The sequence below is a fragment of the Tyto alba genome, unplaced genomic scaffold (genome assembly GCF_018691265.1).
Source record: "Tyto alba isolate M040663 unplaced genomic scaffold, T.alba_DEE_v4.0 Super-Scaffold_33, whole genome shotgun sequence".
Taxonomy (NCBI): domain Eukaryota; kingdom Metazoa; phylum Chordata; class Aves; order Strigiformes; family Tytonidae; genus Tyto; species Tyto alba.
This window is the reverse complement of record NW_024881308.1, coordinates 2,309,847-2,323,758: the sequence shown is the minus strand read 5'-3', so window position 1 is coordinate 2,323,758 and position 13,912 is coordinate 2,309,847. Positions and strand designations below refer to the sequence as shown.

Genomic DNA, 13,912 nt, shown 5'->3' with positions numbered 1-13,912 from the left:
GGTGTCAACCTTTTTTTTTTTTTTTATGTGCATCTGGAGCTGGTGCCATTTCACACCTGCTCCATGCTTGTTTTTAAATGACACATAATTATGATAGGCAGTGTAAAGATGAAGCTTCATCCCCAATTAAATTGCATTTTCTGTCTTCATTTCGTGCCCCAGTTGAGGAGGAAACCCCTGGAGAGCAAGATCTTTAAGTTTAATGAAGTGGGAGGTGCCTGCAAAATTAAAGGTGATCCTGTTTATTAGAAGAAAATTGGTGCTGATATGTAGTGTTTCCAGAATACTGTGTTTCTGTGTGGTGCCCCGTGGAGTGTTTCAACCTACTGGAAATGCCGATATGAGAATCTCAGGTGATCACATGAGAGAGCATCCAGTCTGTGATAGCTGCTGATCAGGAATGTGTATATCCCCACTGCAGCACCGGGCTGGGCCCTCTTTACTTTTTCTGGAGCCCCTGATTGATCCCATGGCCAGCGCTAGCACAGAGGCTTGTGGCCCTAAGGAGAAAGAGGGGCAGCACCAGTCCTGCGGGTACCTCCCTGCGGGCCCTCTGCGTGAGCAAGAAGGGCACGTCTCCTCTTTCACGCAAAGTATGCTGGAAACCCCAGAACATACTTGCTGTTTGCAGGTCTTGTGACCTCGGCAGTTGGCAACCAGGACAGAATTACTGCTTTGGGGAAATTAGAAGGTGTTTTCATTGGGGTCATCATCGCTGCACGAGGTGGGGGTGCGAGCATGGCGCTGGGGTGATGTTCGCTGTGCTCTGAGCCCTGTGGGACTGCAAGCACCACGTACCAACCCCACCACTTCACTGGGCAAGTTCCCTTTGCTGCTTCATCAAAATTCAGCCCATTGCAGTGAATCCTCTGCCCTGAGGACGAGTCTTGGGTTTTTAAGGGTCTATGATATATCTTAGTCAGTATCTACGGTATTTCATCCTTTATTCCTTCCCCCAACTTCCTCTGAATTCCATCCAGCCCCCGTGATTTATTACCCTTCACTGCATTTTGCTTTTTGTTGGAGAATTTATATTTAATTTTTATGCCTGTTATCATTCAGGGAGAGAAGGGAAATGCTTTGGGAGCCCAGAGTGAAAATAAACCAGCACATTTTAGTGCAGTTACTTTGTTTGAAAGATGTTGTTGTATTTTGGCAGGGTACTTGCCTTTTTCCTCGTTTGCTTTTGCATCATAGGTTGAAGTGGTTCTAGAAAAATCCCAGGACAGTGCACTGCACTGATTGCCTCCAGCCTTGTAAGGGCTGGCGTCTGCTGCTCCTGTTGCCTGAATTCGTTAGGACTTACGCAGTAAAGAGGAATTAGGTATAAGAGCAGGGCAATTTGGTCTTTTCTGTAGCTGTACACTTGGGAAATGAGGGATTATGGAGCAGCAGAGGTGGACTTTCTTTTCTTAGCTCCCTTGATCTTGCTACTGGTGAGGTTTTAATATGATATCTCCTGTACAGCTTCCACTTCAGGTTATCAGGCAACTGTGTAGACCTCATCTGGGTCTAACTTAACATCCTGAGGGACACAGAGATGCAGTAATTTGGTCCTTGGTCTCAGAGAGGTACACAGTGGAGCCAAGAGCTGAACTCGGAGCTTCTGATGCTCTTTGATGCACCATATACCTCTGCCCCTCATATTTCCCCTCCCTTCACACGCTTTTGGGTTGTTCTTAGCAGCAGGAGGAGGCTTTAGGAGCAGGATCAGCACTTTTTCCTCAGTCGAGGCATCTGGGTCAGTTTGGGAGGAGGATGGGAAAGGCATTCAGAACTTCATCCAGATCTCATATAGAACCTACGTTCATCCATTCTTGCTGGTATTTGCTTCCATAATTCTCCACCTGCCCTGTTCTGTCCAAGCAACAGTGAAGTAGCGACCTTCAGGGCTCTGGCAGGTATGATCGGAGCAGGGCATGAACTGCTTGCTTTTCCATGTCCCTAGGGTCTTGGAGAGTTTTGATGTTCGAGCCTCTGCTCAGACTTGGTTTGGCCTCAAGTTTCTCTTACTCTCTCCCATCTTCTGCATCTCTCCTGCATGAAGACCCGTTTTCACGGTGTTGCTGACGCTCATCATTGATTTTACTTTACATACTCAGTTGAACTTCTGAGAGATGCTACTGGATTTCTGGAGAGGCTCAATAAACTTGATTGATGGGTCTGTTGAAATGGAGGGGAACTGAGGAAACAGCACAGAGAAGTTCATCATCCTGAATGCTTTGTTGGGTTCTTGGATGACGGGAAATGTGGCAGCATCCCTGATCTTAGCTGTCATCACTGGGGTGGCTTTTTCATGCAGAACTTTGAACACCTGTGCAGGAGAGATTATCCATTGGGGCACTGCCAGAGTGTGCAGAGACTTCTGCTGTGAAAGCCAGCATGTCATCTCTGATCAGCTCATTAGATACCTGTGACCTCATTGTTGGTTGAAGCCTAGTGCTTCATTTCACTGTCTCTTTAGTGCTTTCTCTGTTTTAATTAAAAGCTTCATTCCAGTTTGACCTTTTTCAAGGCTGTGTCAGGACTGAGACTGAATTAAGCCTCTAAGTACAGAGGGTCTCTCCTGGCAGGCTGGGTAGATGAACTATAACCGTTTACCTTAACATTTATGATGACTGGCAGGAGCCCTGACTGCCCCTCCTGCCCTCCCCAGGGTATCAGGCAGTCCACATATCTAAGTATTTCACAGAGCAGGGTGGAAAAAGCATTATTCTTTCAATAAAACCCATGGTTACTCGGGAAACATTGCAGGAGGTGGGAATCATCGCTGGCTTCAGGAGGGTGGAGAAAGCAGAACAGGAATCTCACAGTGATTTATTGCCTGTGTTGTAGATTATCACTAGCCCGCGAAGGCTGATTGGAAGGAATAGCTTTAAAACACTGGCTCTTGTTAATGGCTTAGGCACTGGAGTGGGAGACCTGGATCCAGTTCCCATCAGCTGTGGACTGTGTAGGCTGTGAGCTTGTGGGGGCAGCCCTTGTGCTGGAGCCCAGGGCTGAAGAGCACCAAGCACAGAGGAGGTCTCGCTCTATCCCATCCCTTCAACCACAGATCCCAGCTCCCTGCCTGGTGTGCTGAGGCTGGGGGAGGATTCGGCATGTGTTTGGTTGCAGAGGAGAGAGGATTGGATGAGACCTAGATCCCACCTCTAAAGCAGCCGGCCCAGTTCTTACGGGATGACCAACCATGCTCTGCAGCCTTCCCTGCGAGGAGCATCGCCTGCCAGCCTGGCTGCACCAGGAGCCTCTTCAGTGGGCACTTGTGTGTTGCCCAGCATAAAATGCTGTGTAAAGTCCTGCAGCTCCTGCTTCTGAATTGGAACATTCTGGTTTCGTTTCTACCTGGCAGGTCTCTCAAGGTGACACATCAGCGGACTGCGCGCAGTCCAGCCAGGTGTCTCAGCCTCTGGCAGGGAAGGGAAAGCACCTCGATTTAAAGTCCCAGGAGGTATCCTGGCAGCTTGGGGAACCCAGAGGAACTGACTTAAAGCAGAACATTTCAATTCCATCAATAAAATGTTTCAATTCAAGATTTCCTGACCCAAAGCGAAATCAAAACACATTTTCTAAACAGAAGAAAACAAAACAAAACAAACAAACAAACAAAAAAAAACAACAACAACAAAAACAAACAAACAAACAAAAAACCCCACAACATTAAAAAGTTTCTGCTTTACTGTTGGGTATTTCAGTTTGAAGAAACTCTGTTTTCCCTGAATAAATCCTAGCCATCGTGACTACCTCGTTCTCTGCAAGCATTAACACTCTGTAGCACTTTCCCATGCCCAAGCCAGTCTGAACCACCTCCCCAGCAGCTATCCCAAGTACTTAGCCCTGCAAACACAGCCGACTGCTCTGGTTTGAGCTCCTTGCTAAGCAGCTCAGAGTCTTAACTCGGAAAGTCCTGGGTCTGATCCTTGCAGACAACCAGCCAGGGGCTTTTCTGTCCATTGCAGCATACCCTTCTCTGCTGAGGGTTAGAAAGTACGGGATTATCTGCTTACCACAAGTGGCAAAAAAACCCTTCTGTGTCCTGATTCTTGCAGGGTGAAGCCAAGACTGTAGAGGGGTGCTACGCCTGCTCCCAGACCAGTGACGGGAAGGACTGACAACCCTCAAGTGCCCGCACCAGTCCCAGTAAGTAACTGTTACTTGAGGTACCTTTAGACATGAGGAATGCTGAGAGAGACCCCTGCAGTTCCCAGCTGCTGCTGTTCCACTGTGGGAGGGAGGACTCAGCCGTGAGATGTGGGGCAGCAAGGACACCTTGCCCGAGATGCTGAATTGCATGAGCAGGCTACATCCTGGATTCGGGCAGAAGGTTTTCTTTCTTTGAGCCTGTTGACAGTGACCTCATTCTGGCCTAGTGTAAGCGTTCAAGGAGTCAAAGGTTGATGGATGAGCTGAGAATCTGCCATCCCCTTGTGTGCTATTGGCAAAAAAGCAGAATTGCTTTAATTAATACCCTGATGGGCAGATTGTTGTTGTTTTAGACACGGTGGGTTTTGGCATGTTTTTACTTCTGATTCATTGCTTCTGTTTCTTCTAAAAGTTACGTTTGCAGCTTGTTATCAGTGAATGTGAATACGAGTGTGACTTCTGGGTAATGTAGAGGCGGATTCTGCACTTGGCTTTCCTCGTGCACACCCCAGTGCAAGAGGTTGCAAAGAGAAGCTGGACAGAAGTTCTGCACATGGGAGACGCTGTGCTCAGGGCAGACACGCACCTTGCAGAGCTGGTGGTGTGGTGATGAAGGGTGCTCAGAGTTTGATCAAAGCCCTGGTACTGCCTCTGCACAGGGTAAGCAGAGCATCCGCTTTAAAATGGGCTGGGAGAAAGCACACTCTTGGTATTTCCTTGAACACCAGCAAATCAGGGCTGTGTTTCTTAGAATCAGTCAGGACAGAGGATTTCCCCATCCCCAAAAGGTACAGCAGTGTCCTCAGGCCACAATTTAGGAAGATTACCAATCACAAAGTGCCAACAGACATGGTACTGTCAAGACATGAGCTTTAACATCCCCCAGACCTAGCTTGGCTAGGTAAGCTGAGCTGAAAACACCTCTCTGAAGAATGGGTTTTGTGGAAAGATGGGAGAGGGTTTAGGGATCAGGTCCAGTGACGGTGTGATCTAAGTATTGAGGAATGCAGGTCCAGGAATCGCTGTGGCTGTTAGAAACTTGCTGTGCTTCCTCAGCAGTGAAGTCGGTGAAGATCTGAGCTTGGAGATCTCTTCCTGGTTTTGTGGGAGTTTTGTTTCAGTAAGAATGGAGTAACAGTAGTCTGGGTGAATAAAACCTGGAGTTTGCTTCAGAAGAGGGTGAATGAAGATTTCGGGGTGTAATCGTACCATGCACAGTCCATGACATGAAGATGGAGTGGTGTAATGTTTTCAGCAGTGGACTCTTCCCTCCAGTTCCCAGGCAAATGGATAAAAGCAGGTCCTCGTTTTCCAGTTCGGCAGGGTTTACAGTCTTGGTGTAACACATTTGCTTTAATTGGTATTGTGGTTGAGTTTTTCCTTGGAACCTATGTAGAAGGGAGAGAAAATAAATGTGAACAGGTAAAAACTTCTTATCATACTAGTAGAAGCTCTGCTGTGGCTTAGTAGAGCCCAAGAGATACCATGTACAGTAAATAAGGATCCAAGAGTTTTCCACTTCTTACCTTATTTGCAAATCTAATCCAGGAAACTCCAAATAACAGCGGGATAAAGATCTACCTCAACTTTCTCAAACCAAAACCAGGCAGCTGAAGGAGAAAGGAAATTTGGGTTTGCTTTTGATTTGTCTAAAACCATTTTTTGCTTCTAGCATAATATACCTTCCCTTAGTAGCGGTGAGAATATCTTGACACAAAGTAGGACTGAAAAATTCTGACATACAGATATGTTAAACAAATGAGCTGGCTAAAAACCCTTTTCAGCACGAATGAGAGAACTACTGTGCCCTAATTCCATAGACCAGGATTTAACTCAGCAAATTAAATTATGGGATTCAGCAGCATTGAAAAAACACCTTATTTTTTTAATATTCAAGACATTTTAAAAAATAACACTGCCAGAATTTTTTTCAAAGTTTTGTTTTGGCTGTTGGCATATTAAACAGTGTTTTAAACTATGGAGCCTTCCTTTCATACAGGGTATTTACTCTAAGTGGAGGAAAGTGTCTTTTATCCTGTGTGCATAGACTGCAGGGCTTGAACTGCAGCACCTCCTTCAATCTGTGAGTTCTTCACTTTCACAGGACTCCTGAACTCTTGAATGCTGCTGATTGATTATTTGCTTTTTCATTTTTCACTTCTCCCTCCAATTATTGTGAGTGCACAGAATAAAGGTTGATTCCAGAGGGAGCTGTGAAACTGCCTGTTTCTTGGAGGACGCAGAAAAAGCTGTGAAAATATCTGTCATTCAGGCAATTGGAGAAGAGCATTGAGAGTAACTCTAGAGAACTAGGAAGGCTGATGAAAATGCCCATTTTTCCAGCAGTGCAGGGAAGGTCACAGAAGTACCTGTTATTGAGTCCACCCATACAGGGTTGGAAGTGTCCTGTAGTGAGAGGACACAGAGCATCCTTAGGTAGCTCAACAAAAACTGGATGGGTGAAATTTTTATCTGTCTTCTTAGAAAAAACACAGTGTTGGAGCAGGCCATCACAGTGTCTAATGAGAACTAAATCCAGACTGTAATCACTTGCTCAGGTCATTTATCAGCTCCGGCAGTTCCTGTCCTTCCAGGATTAGGATGGCACTCGGTAGCCCTTTAAGCTGTGATCTGGTAGTGACCTTCTTAGCACCCGGTGGGCCAAGGAAGGAAGTGATGTAACAGGTTTCTTTATTTAGAAAATACCATGCAGGTCAGGAGGAGGTTGCAGGTATGGGTGCTGGTAGGTGCAGGCTCTGGTTGAGGGCTGCAGTGGCCGCTGCGAAGGACGTTGCAGGACACGAACGGCACATTCACAGGATTCATGATCAAGACTAAACAAACCTAACTGTGGGACTGTTACCCTCTGTGCCTAAGATAGCTTTGTCACGGGAATGAATGGGCATTAGAATAACTCACGGATCTCACTATAAAGTTGTAATTTAGAGCCAGAGGCTCTTCAGGAGCAGCGGTGTGCAGAGCAGGGGGAGCTGCCTGTCAGCTGCTGGCTCTGCTGCTTGCAGTGCTCACTTTGCAGCTCTAACATTTCAACAAGAGTGTGCAAGTACTTCATGCCTAGCGCAGACTAGCCCTTTGTGGCTTGTGTGGGTTTGTTTTTTTGGTTGTTTTTTTTTTTTTTTTTTTTTTTTAATTACTTATTCCTCTGTAGGCAATTAGATGGTGGGATTTCTGCAGCGTGGATTCTGACATGTGCATGCACAAATTCTTTATTTCTGTTCATACTTCTGCAGGCATGTGCTGGGAAGATTATTGAATGCAGTTATCTCATCAGCAGCATCACTTCCCAGCACAGGGATTACAGTGGAGGATCAGGTGAAGTGCCGAGTAGTTCAGAGCAGGGTGCAGTGTGCTTGTCTTTCTGAACCCTGTTACCAGCCCCACGTGTTTCTGGCCACGGACAGTCTGTGAAATGCAAGTATTTGCAAGAGTGCAGTAAAATTCAGTTATCTTCAGTGGCTTGTGTGTTTCTGAAAACCTCAAAGGAGGGGAGAAGAAACCCAAATAATTGAAACTTCCTTCAGACAGCTCCCAGTAGATAAAGTATGTGGTTTTGTTTAGTGATAAATGGGAGAAGACCTGGCCCTGCTGTCTGCTGCAGAGCCCAGAGCATGGTCCTAGCAGTGAGGGTGGTTGCAGGCAGCTGACACAGAGGTGCAGAAATTGGTCAGTGAAGCCCATTTGTACCACCTCTTCTGTTGATGGGGTGGTGGACATGTGTGCTGTCACCTGCAGCCTGCTTTGGCTGCAACAGTACAGACCGTTAAGTCAAAATAGACCTGTGTAAAAGTCAAAAAGAGACCCCTTTTAGGCAAACTAAAAAGTGGAGTCAGGGAGAACTGGTTAAAAAGCTGCCTGGAAAGTGAACCCAGGGTTTGTCACACCCATGCTGTCCATTTATAGACCCAGTGACCCCAGCTGTCCCAGAAAACAAAGAGGGAACCATGAGGATGAGCAGATTCAAGCATGAATGTACCCAGCATACTCCAGCAATGAGAGCCTCAAGACCACCCAGAGAGGACCGATTTCTCTTGACACTTTGTCAAAGTCCTGGGACTCTTGGTGCCTCTGAAGATTTTTTTCTTTTGTTATAGTCTCAGGGTGGTGAGGCCCCATATGAAATAAGGTCCTCATTCATGTCTCAAGAGTCAGAGCTGACATGGTATATGTGAACTGTGTGTGGATGGGGAGAAGGGTGGCCTGGGCTGTAGAGGACGCGAACATTTTTTTTGGAGGAACAATTTCCTCCAAAGCTAATGCTCCCTAGTCTTTATCTACAGAAAATAAATGCAAAGACCCAGTTAAAAATCCTTTCTAAGTAGATTCTCTGTAAAGATTGCCCACAATGTCTTTGCTGGAAATAACCGAGTGGCACGCGCGATATTTATAAGTGGTTGGCTGGAGGATGTTTGCAGGCACCTGGTTCATCTGGAACAGGCTTTGTGTTCAGTAAGTTCACGCTCACGGATGAGAGCAGGCTGCAGAGCCCGCCTAGCAAACACAAGGTGAGAGGAGTGCTCTCCTTGTGCAGAGACCCTGGTCCATGACTGCTCCCTGCAGGGAAGCAGATGGGTCTAGAAAGCCAGGTCCTTGGCACTAACGTTTGTTGTGAAAGCAGAGCGTGTCAGGGATTATTTTGATTGAAGATGATTAAGAGTCATTTAGCTGTTGCACACACCAGGGGAGCGGTCTGCAGGCTCAGATCCTGGTGGTGGCCAGCTCTGTAGTTCTCTGTGATGGAGCCATCTCCTCCCTTTGTCCCCGCATGCATTCTGCTGTTGCAGAGCTGGGCTTGCCTGGATTTGCGTGGGAACGCAAGCAGTTCTGATAAAGGACCAGCAAGAGCCAAGGCCTGACACGTTGAACTGCTGTTCTTCACACTGGAGCCTTCAGAGGCGGACGCCAGGCGCTGACCTTCACCGAGAAGCTGTTTCCTTATTTCTGCCCATGTCAGGCTCCCCTGGCTCTGATGGGGGTGAATTGGTGGAAGATGAGCTGCTAATTAACCGTTTATAAACAGCCTCATTGCTCTGTCTATAGGGTTACCTGCGGTTTTAAATAAGCAAATTAATTGCATGAAGCTCTCAACAGCTCTGCAGCAGCAGGAAAGCTGTGGTGTTTCTGATCGCCTGACGGGCCATTGCCAGCAGCACCTGGGCGAGCCTCCTGCTCTGGACCTTCTGGCTGATGGTGCAGTCTGCAGGTGGGAAGTTACCTAACTCACTCACATCTTGGTATGTGAGAAAAGCAGAGCATTTGGTGTTATTTAAGGACAGTAAGGCTGAACAGAAAATCAAAAATATCTTCACATGATCCAGTGGATTGTGCTGGACTTGGTTTGAGATTTAAAACCTTCATAAGCCAACAAACCTCAAGCATATGTCTACTTTTAAACCTATAAATTCAGTTAAAACTCTTATGCTCAAAGAAAGCCATGGGTTAATAATACTTTCCTGAGTCGGTTTGTAGAGCTGAGCTAGTTTCCTGCGATCAACCAAAATGTTTGATTCTTTTAAGAAGTGAGCAAGCGATTCACAACGAATACTGTATCTGAGAATTAAGTTTTCTGCAAATCTTGATCTTATCAAAATAATATGTCAATTTAAATTATTTGATTTTGAGATTTTTGTTTTTTCATTTCTGGATTTTCTTTCTGAAATTATCTTGTTTTCAGAGCCTCTCAAGACTTGAAGGCTAATTCAGATTAAGGTAGTGCATGAATGGAAAATGTAAAATCTTTTCCCAAGTAACTGTTTGTGTAAGCACCAGCAGACAGGTGATCACACAAGTCATTTCTTCCAGTGTGGTTGAAGATAATGCCTGTGCTCAAACTTCAGGTGAAAATGTTTGCAGAATGAAATCTGAAAAGTTTCTGAATTGCTCCAGAGGGCAGGTCAGGGCTGCCCCAGGTGTTAGTGGTCTGTCACAGGCACATCCCCCAGGTGTGTATTTGTGTTCATTTGGGCGGGAGAACCCAGCTGGAGTGAATTTGTGAAGAACTCCAGGGCGTGCTTCCAGGCTTGGAGTGGGGTGGGTTGTATTTATTGACACCTTCAGTCCTTCTCAGGGGAACAAGCTGATGGCCAGAAGGTCTGAGGGGGGGTTCTTCTCACCTGTTTCTGAACCTCCAGGTCGTCACCATCTCGGCTGGTTTTCCCCATCATCTGCAAGGTGTTTTCTGCCTCTCCTGTCAAGAGCCATTTGCTGCCCATTCAAGCAGCGTTGTACATTATGGAGAGAAAATTGAGGGGACAGGATATAATGCTAGATGGAGAGGGGTTTAAGTGTCTGCCTCAGGGCTCAAGTTCTCCACCATAATTTTCTCAGGTTCCCTGGCCAGTCAGCTGGGCTTCAGTTATCAAAGATGTCCAGTCAGTGTTGAGGAGCTGGGCCTGAACTTCTCAGTTCTCAGCCTCCAAAAAGGAGTAGTCTTTTTGCTCTGGCTTGAACTGGTGAAGCATTGACTATGGAAGCATGACTCCATGAGGTGCTCAGGCACTGGGGACAGGAGACAAGTGAGTACCTCGATGCTGCTCATTCACTCTGTCCTCTCCTAACCAGATGCAGCTTTCTGGTTACATCTCTGCATACCAGAGCTGGAAAGTGAGTCAGAAAGCAGAAGTCAGGGGGATGCCTTAAATTGAAAATGCAAAAATAGATCTCTCTTTGCACATCTTTTCTCAGCTTCCCTTTGCAAGGCTGTATTGGCGTGTGCTTGGTGCAATATGATGGCTCTGACCTTGTCAGATGCATCAAATATATGAAATGTGAGCATGGATTTTTTTTTTTTTTTTTTTTTTTTAAGGAGAGAAATAAGGGTTAGCAAGAAATGCAGAAAAGACAAACAGACAGATGGTCGCATTCCTTCATCAATAGAATTCCAGGCCTGAGATTTGCTTCCAGCTTGGCTTGAATTGGAGATTTCAGGAAATGAGCCAAAAAGTTGCTTATTTTACCATCGCCCTTCTGTAGCATTTCATTATCATATGTGCTTCTTCTATGAGGCACTGACCTTTTGCAGGCAAAAGATGTAGTGGTAACATACAGGACCTTGTGCAGCCTGGAGAGGTTAGGCTGGATTCCTTTCCCTGTGTGCTTTAACATCCAGAGGATGCTGTACGATGCCGTGCACCCTGTATTTATGATGAGCTGTGTCGGGGGTAGGTTTTGGGGTTTATTTTTCTTCTAAAATCCCCTCTCTTGTTTGTTTTCTTCCTGAGGGTGGAGGTTCAACTTAAAAAAACAGGGCCAGTGGATCAGTAAGGGTGACCTTGGGATGTGCTGGTAACCTTGGAGGACTGATCTGGGTCCCCAGCTTTCTTCTGGTAGACGAGCTCTGTAGGGACAAGCTCTTGGACATTGCCTGTTCCTACACATGTCACAGGAGAGGGACAAACAGGGACCATGGCAGCCTTGGTCTCTTGCCTGTTTTTTCCTGTATGCTAGGGGAAAGCCTTATAATCAAGCCTTGTCCCATTCCTCTGCATTTTTCCCTAAAAGCTCGGTTTTACCAGGACACAACACAGGCACCCTGATCACCTCCCAACAGTTATCTCCTCCTCTGCATTCACCTCAAGTCATTTGCCTTGTTGTGCCCCATCTCACCTGCAGACTGTGACTGCAGATTGAACGTGTGCCTGGGTTACATCAAGCACAAAACCAAATCCAGGTTGTCTCTGGGGTTCCCCAGGCAGTGGGGAGCAACGGTGTCAGGAAGAGCTTAGCCTGAAAAAGGGTTGGTGGTGGCAGCGGGCTCTGCACCGCACACATCGGTCTGCATGGCCTTGGAGTGTATTCATTATACTTGAATTTATTCCAACACACGTAAAGCTAGGAAGATTTTGCCTGAATCCTCTTGAATAACAGATTTCTACCTTGAAGGTGCTACATGCAAGGCAGTCTCAGGCTTCTCTGAAGCTGGGTGAATTGAGGGTTGTCATTAACACCATACCTTTGAACAATGACTCTTTGTAGTTAGGAGGGCTAGTAATCATAGGAATTAGTGTTTTAAAGGGTAAAAGTTTCAAATGTGGTTATATTTGGAGAAATAACTTGGGATAGAAATATTGTCCTGCTCAGCAGATCTATCTTCCACATGACTTCAGAGACGTGCAGCTTAGTGTAACACAGGTGCAGAAGAAACACTGATGACAGAGTCCACACACAGGTGGAAGAGTCTGTCTTACAACAGCCAAACAAGTTGCTCATTGCCAGGTGAGCTGCACTGAGTGACGGTGTGCTGACACCCAGCCTGCACCAGCTCCGTGGTGTTAATTTAAACCACCGCAAAGTTGGTTGCCAACTGATGGGCTGAAAGTGATGCCCTGGAACCAACACCTTGCAGTAACCCACGGGCTTTCAATCACTTGCTTGTGCCTTCATATAAAAGAACAAGGCAGCTTTTGTTTTTGATGTGCACTGAAATTCCCACTGAATCTCGGTAGCAAAACTGACAGGAGTGCTACAAGAAGTGGGAAGTGACTCCAGGGTATGCGTTTGCAGACTGAGTTCATTAATGTTAAGAAATGCGCACAAAATAAGGACAGGCAGTGTCTCAGTGGAGATGTGGAGTGGGATCTCGGGAGCGGCGTGCTCGGCTCTGGATCCGGCACAGGCTCCCTGTGGCTCCCGGCTCTGCACCGCACTGAACTCAAACTGGTGTTTCATTGGCCTGAGCCCTAATACCCCATGTGTTTCTGCTCTGGTATGTTAAAAAGCAGTGGAAATAAACCCTTTTCCTCCTCTATTTATGTTACAGCTTAATTGAGACCTCACCTGCTTCCTATTATGCATAGAGTACAATGAACTGTCACTTAACTGTCTATAGTCGAGTTCAAACAGCAGCCAAATAGAAGTTTGTTAGGGCAGAGAGGGGTTAGGGAGCCCATTTAGCTTTCTCTGATGTTGTTAATTATCCATTACTTCTTGTCCTGCTTACAAGCATTCACTGGAGTGCCTGATCAGTGGCTGCTGAGACCGGTGAAAGTCATGCTGTATTCTGGGTTGGGTGGCCCAGCCCCGTGGTGATGCTCTGCATCTGTTCCTTGTCCAACTTTGGCTGCCCTTGTCAGTGTATTGATCTTGCTTGTACCCCTCCTGGTATAGCCAAAAAGTCTGAGGTTTTTTGTTTGGTTGTTTTTTTTTTTTTATTTTATTTTATTGGCGTGTCATAGCTTTGAATGCCTTTATTATTTCTTCTTCCCTCCTCTGGCATAGATACCTTCTACTTATAACCTTCTTAGCCATCTCTGAGCACCAAGGCAGCCTGTTCATTTCAAAGAATGTTGCTTTAAAGGCAGGTGTGATGCAGACTTGTCCAATCCTTTCTTTTCCCCTGTGATTTGAAGGGCCTGAAAATATTTGTGCATTCGTGTGGTCGTTTCCCCCACACACATGCCCCCAAATACTCCTCGGCTCTTCTTTTAAAAATTGCATCCTTGCTCCTCATGAGAAATCCTCCAAAAGCAAAGCACCACCTGCACTGCAGTGCAATTAACAGCCATCTAATGAAATACTGATGTAGGGAGCTTTGCGGTGATGGGCACTAGGAGCTCACAAAACTCATTGCTCACGCTGACGTAACTGGAGAAGGCTCCTGTGGTCTTGGGCAGCCCTGTAAGTGCACCAGCATCCTGGGCTAAACAAACAGACGCTTTTGAGGCCAAAGGTGGGACTGCCTGTCCCTGCTGACCAGCTGGTCCCATCCAGGCTGCCTGAGTCCTGACCGCTGCAGAGCTGAGAGCAGGACCTG

At 46.4% G+C, this 13,912-nt stretch overlaps 1 protein-coding gene across 3 annotated transcripts in view; it reads left to right on the top strand.

The window, feature by feature from the left end:
* Positions 1 to 13,912, top strand: part of RALY (RALY heterogeneous nuclear ribonucleoprotein) — a 138,295-nt gene that overhangs the window by 45,389 nt on the left and 78,994 nt on the right. Inside the window, exons 1-2 of one of the 3 annotated variants that reach the window (XM_033001252.2) lie at positions 3,063 to 3,073; positions 4,050 to 4,140. The exons of 1 other annotated variant lie outside the window; for it this stretch is intronic. The gene's annotated coding sequence lies outside the window, so the exon portion shown is untranslated. Of the gene's footprint in view, positions 1 to 3,062; positions 3,074 to 4,049; positions 4,141 to 13,912 lie in introns of those variants that run through there. One more of the 3 variants, XM_042801005.1, reaches the window with a different exon arrangement.